The sequence below is a fragment of the Ursus arctos genome, unplaced genomic scaffold (assembly GCF_023065955.2).
Source record: "Ursus arctos isolate Adak ecotype North America unplaced genomic scaffold, UrsArc2.0 scaffold_7, whole genome shotgun sequence".
NCBI classification, from domain to species: Eukaryota; Metazoa; Chordata; class Mammalia; order Carnivora; family Ursidae; genus Ursus; species Ursus arctos.
Genome location: NW_026623089.1, coordinates 44,463,024 through 44,469,023, shown reverse-complemented (window position 1 = coordinate 44,469,023; position 6,000 = coordinate 44,463,024).

The window sequence follows — 6,000 nt, the reverse complement described above, 5'->3', positions numbered from 1 at the left end:
AACATGAGCCAGTGGGAGGCCGCTGCACATACCAGGAGGAGAGTGGTTTAGAATGATAGGAGATGATTAAAAATCTAGAGAAGGTCCCTGAAAAGCCAGGGCCTGTTTTCAGCCCCTTTGACCTGGTCACCGTGGCCTCTCCTGAGTTCTCCAAGGAGTTGCAGAGGGGGCTAAGCTAATCTGAGCAAGTGAGCCCAAATCAAACAACGTCGGCCCCCACTGGGATCTGCTCATAATTCTGGCTTCTATTTTGTTGCAGCTGTGAATTCAGTAGGACATTAGCAAGCACTTTTTAAAGAAATCAAAGGTAGGCATACAAAGTGATAAAACCATCATTTTGCATCTTCTAAAAAGACCAGGAAATATGCATTTTTATGGCAAAACAAAGGAGAGTGGAGCTTGAGTTAAAAAATAGAGTAGTGGAGGCCAGAGGAGATACTGGTAAGTCCTGCTGGTAACCACTTTGGTCTCTGGGGCCTGTCAGGATGCCCTGGAAATAAGCCAGGAGGAGCTGGAATCTGCTTGAGCTGATTTTTCTCATCTGCCAAAAGTGTTCCTCTTGCTGCAAGTGTCTCACCTGCCCCTTAGGTTCAGAAGGAAGCAGGACAAACAGATTTGATACAGCGTGTCTACGGGATGTAATGCAAGATGCCACTGGAATATGCTAAAAACACTGCCGTGATTTCTGAGATTGTGACAAGTGGTAGTTAATTTTGGCATTTGCTGCTGTTTGTGATCCCATTTATTCTTTTTTTTTTTTTTTAAGATTTTATTTATTTATTCGACAGAGATAGAGACAGCCAGCGAGGGAGGGAACACAAGCAGGGGGAGTGGGAGAGGAAGAAGCAGGCTCATAGCGGAGGAGCCTGATGTGGGGCTCGATCCCAGAACGCCGGGATCACGCCCTGAGCCGAAGGCAGAGGCTTAACCGTTGTGCCACCCAGGCGCCCCGTGATCCCATTTATTCTTAGCACAGTGTATTCACCTTACTATCTGGGATAGATGGCCTTTTTTTAGTTCAATGAGAAGGATGGTTCTTAAAAAATATATGTAATTGAAAAAAATGCGTTCACCTAATAAGTAAGCAATAAAAATAAGAAGCCAGAACCGAATGGCCGTGTTGGGCAGCAAGATCATCTTTTCTCTCTCTCTCTCTCTCTTTTTCCGAACATACCAAATTTGGTATGGATTTATACTAATTCAAATCCAGGGCATATGTAAATAAATACCATCATAATGTAAAATGCTTTCCTTAAGACATTAAAGGAAAATTTAGCTATTGTGAAACTCAACAAAAGAATTTTTTTTTAAATTTCCCATGTTATGCATATCAGTGAGCAAGGAACTGAGACTGGGGATTTATAGACACTAAAGCAACATCAGTGAAAAGTCATCATATTTTGCTGTGCGCACACAGACATTTGTTAATTGCTTCCCTGTTTACTTTAGCATTTGGAACTTTATAGGACTGCCTGCAGAGAGAGGATTATGGAGACATCTAATACACCCACCGTGTATTTCTGTGCCACCCCACAAAAGCCTACTCCCTGAAAGTCCCTGACGATGTGCACAGTCTTCCAATTGATGTCTCCCTGAAGGGAGGAGAATTGGGGAAGAGAATGAATATCATGTATTACATTGATAGTTGACAAATATTAAGTGATTTAATCCTCAGGAAAAGAAAACGCTACGTAGGTAGCGTATATAATTATCCTGGTTTTAGAGATGCAGCTCAGAGAATTTAAGTGATGAAACCATCTAATAATAATAAAGAGGACTGTCAGTAAGGTTAATGATAAAAACCTAAAGCATCCCCATGCGTTCATCAGTCCCACGTTGCACGTTAGGTACCGTGCTAAGCATTTCACGTATATATGCATGATTTTCCCAGCCTCCCTGGGATTTAGCTCCTGTTGTTTGTATTGTGTAGGTGAGGAAGTGGAAGGCTTCTGAGAACAGTGCTTCTCACAATTTTAATCACTATCGTCGTAGAAGTCTCGGATGGATCTGGATAAATTGCAGCTTCTGATTTGCTAGGTCTGAGTGGGACCCGAGGTTCTACGTCTCTAACAAATTCCAGGTGAGCCGATGCTGCTGGTCCGCAGACCACAGAGTGGCAGGACCTGAGCGGTTCAGTAACTTGGTCAAGGTCAGGAGGTTGATTCAACAGAGTAAAGATCAAACCGAGGTGCGTCTGGCTCCAGACTCCAAATACACATCTCAGCCTGTGCTGTCTCTTCCTCACATCTAGCGGTTCCGGTGGGGAAAATGAGATGTGCGCAAGGATGACTAGGAGACCAGTACTAATTGCGGTACACTCTCAGACAGGGACTGAGAAGACTTCTTTAACTGCCCCCACCACTAAGTGTTTTCTGGAGAGAGAAGAATGTCAATGAGCTATTTCAACCGGGTAATTAAGGTGATTCCTGGGAAGAAGGGACACATAAGCTAGACTGAGAAGACTGAGGATCAAATACAAATACACACACACACACACACACACACACACACACGTAAATGTATTTAAAATATATATGTAAATATATGTATATAATACGCTATAATACTATATGCTAAAATACTATACGCTAAAATACTATAATATAGTATTTTATGTATCTATCTCTCTGTCTATCATATCTATATGTATAAAGGCAGAGGGACTAACATGCATGTATTCAAGGCAGAATTGGGACAATGTGGTATTTTGATCGGGCTCTGGCTCTGTGGACCACAGTCTTTTCATTCCCCCTCTCTTACAGGAGGGTCTTCTGGTTGTAGGATGCTTTGACTGGCTTATTGATCTACTTTAAAGGTGTTCCTTTTCTTATTTCCGGGGCCTCAAGAGCTCTTGATCTTAGGGCAACAGGACCCCTGAATCTAGTCAATTTCCAAACAGAATTTGTTTGAATTGTTTGCTGTTCTGCTTTCTATTTTATTTGGATTAAGTTACCTTTTATATTTGCCTCTAGGTAATTCAACCTGCTTTTCTCAAGGTATATTAAGTTTTTCTGCTACATTAAGTTTGGAAAAGCTAGACATTAGATGCCATTTAAAGTTGTGGAAAACAAAACATGAGCGAGAGAGCCTAGAAGTTTGGAGAAGAAGGTTCTATTTATTTATTGGCTTTATGCAGTTATTAAAACAAAATTAATATGCAACAAATTAAAAACTAATTTTATGTAGCTGATATTGAGGACCATTGGAAACTGAATTAATAAAATTGGGTTTTATGATAAAATCTCATTATTAAGTCATGATAATATATATTCATTTTGACATTTTTTTGAGAAATTATTAGAAATCTTCTGATTATAGATATTTCACTTATAAATCTACCTTTTAAGTTATTATTAGGTGTCAGTTAGTATACTGCATATCTATTTCCAAAAAAAACAAAGCAGTCGAGAGGACATACGTTAATTTAAGGATAAACAGTCACAGAAATAAAGGATGCTGGTGGTTATTCTTCCCCAGAAGTTACTTTGATTAAGCACAATATTTAGCCATGAATTTTCTGGAATTCAAGTCCAAGAAAATAAAATGTTATGCAGGGCTACACTGCTCTGGTTATTTTAAGAAAGTCAACTTTTTTGGGGGGCGGGGGAGTCAATATTTCCCCTTCTCTAACGGAACAGATGGTTTTTGTTTGCATATTTTGTTTGTTTTCAGTTATTGCTCAGACAAGCCCCTAGGCAGAACTGTCCCAACGTAGTGCTCATAAACAGGCTAGATCTTATGATTTTGACACTTTAAGTGATATTTACAAGTGAGAAGCTTTTTTGTTCGTTTATTTCTCTCCTTACCTTTCAAGGCACTGCCAGTGAACACAAAACTTCTGTCACCATCATTAACCTGAAGTTTATTGTATATATCCTCCTCTACCTACAATTTAAAAGAAATCTGTAAAACTTTCAATCACTATTTGACATACCGGATGAAGTACAGACATGCCTATGTTTGTCTGTGCGTGTGCATGCATGGGCACACATTAGTAAGGACACGCTGCATGAGTCATCACACTGAAAATTGATCACTGAGATCCTGTCTCTCATTTCTGCTTTTGCTTTTGACAGAATGACAGTGGGACTGTATCTCAGTCATTTAGTTTTTCACTATTTTTAAAAAGATAACTGTCTCCACATAAGTATTGTCCGTATCTATTGTTGTAATTTAAAGGGATCTGTGTGATCTTTGATGGGAATAATTTTCCCAGCTTGAGAACAAGAATACGTAATGCAACCACAGAAAAAGCCTGACAAACCCTCTCATCTGAAACACATGAAAACATGAGGAGGTATTCATGTTAGGCAGTTATTTTCAGAGCAGTTTCCATGGGACTTCATAAAACCATTGACTTCATAATGAAATATTGACCCTCTTTTCCCAGTAAAAACTCCATTCATTTGAACATCCTGTCACTCAAACCCTGTAAATGTTTTTGTAGACATTTTTGGAGTAAACTCCAGATTGTCATCAGCAGCAAAAAGAACACACCCCTCCCCATCCAGAAAAACTGCCCTTTGGCCCACATTTTATGCCATTTAGTTGCTTGCAAGATTCATTAATTGGCAACAGCCCTTCCAGATACTCATTAGAATGAACAAGATTCCACTATAATTTATAGATTATATGTCACTCTTCCCCCTCAGCTGGAAAAGGGCACACATATTTCACAATCACTTTTGAATCTTGAAATTTAAACATTTTTCCCCAGTGACATCTATTTTAATGCCTATGATTTAAAACACGAGCTTTTAATGTAAAAAAGATAATTTGAAAAGAAGATAGCAGTCTCTAAGTTTTCATATGGCTCTTGCTCTTGGGGATACTTTTAGGACTTTATGGCACTTAAGAGGGTACAGAATTCTTTCTAAGGTCCTTGATTTGCTTGTATAGAAATTGGAAGGGGGATGGCAGGAAAAGTCATGCATTGTTCACGAGACCTGCATTCTAGTCTCATTTTTATTTCGTATTGACAATGCGGCTTATCATGGCAGCTCTCAAGGTCTTAGCTTTCTCATCTATGAAATGGGGATGATAACACCAACATCAACCTCAACATATAATTAGGATTTAAATGTTTACTTATACATGAGAAAATTACTTCTTAGGCCTTGAATTACTTGTGGAATTTTGAGACCTCAGGTTCGCTGACCTAAGTTGCAGGATTTAACATTTACATGTAGGGAAGAATTTTATTAACTCCTAGGCTGAATGAATTCTTCCATTAATTCTTAAGGTTGCCGTCTGATATTTGAGGTTTTTTTTCTTTCTCCATATGTATCACACATGTAGAGAAAAGGCTTTCATAAGTGGGCAGTTGGAGTAGAGACAGGGAAGAAGTTTTGAGTCCTTCATATTTACAAAGACTCCTAAGGCTTGTATAGCTCACACTTTCAAGAGGAAGTTCTTGGATCTTCATTGGACAACAAGGGTTTGTGTGGTGCTGTGTAATAAAGCACTCAGTAAGAGGCCTCAGCTATTGGGAGTTGCTCAGGGCTTGGTCTGTGCTGGACACTAGCAGGTCCTAACTTAACTTCACGTAATCACACAGTACTATTATGATCTGATTTTACAGCCAGGGGATCTGAGGCATAGCCTTGTCAAAGTCCCACAGCCTGAGTGCACAAAGAAGCTACAATTTAGGTCTACACTGTCTTACCCCAGATCCTATTATCTTAATTCCTGTATTGTGCTATTTTTGTTGGAAGGGGAGATGGATGGATGGATGGATGAATGTTAAGCAGAGGTGAGCTTCCTTAAAGCTTTCTTGAGCTATGGGAAAATGGTTTGAAAATAGTTCTTTGTTGTGCATATTTAATAGGGAATTAGTATTTTGAAGGTTAAGTTGCCATTTCCCATAAGTGAAGTCGATTAAAGTTAATTTTATAGGGTCTGAGTTAACGTGATATAATAAGCATGATTGTCGGAGAAAGGACACCAATCTCTGCATTCCATACCATTGACAAGTCTGTGCGCTTCTTGAGTTCTAACAGG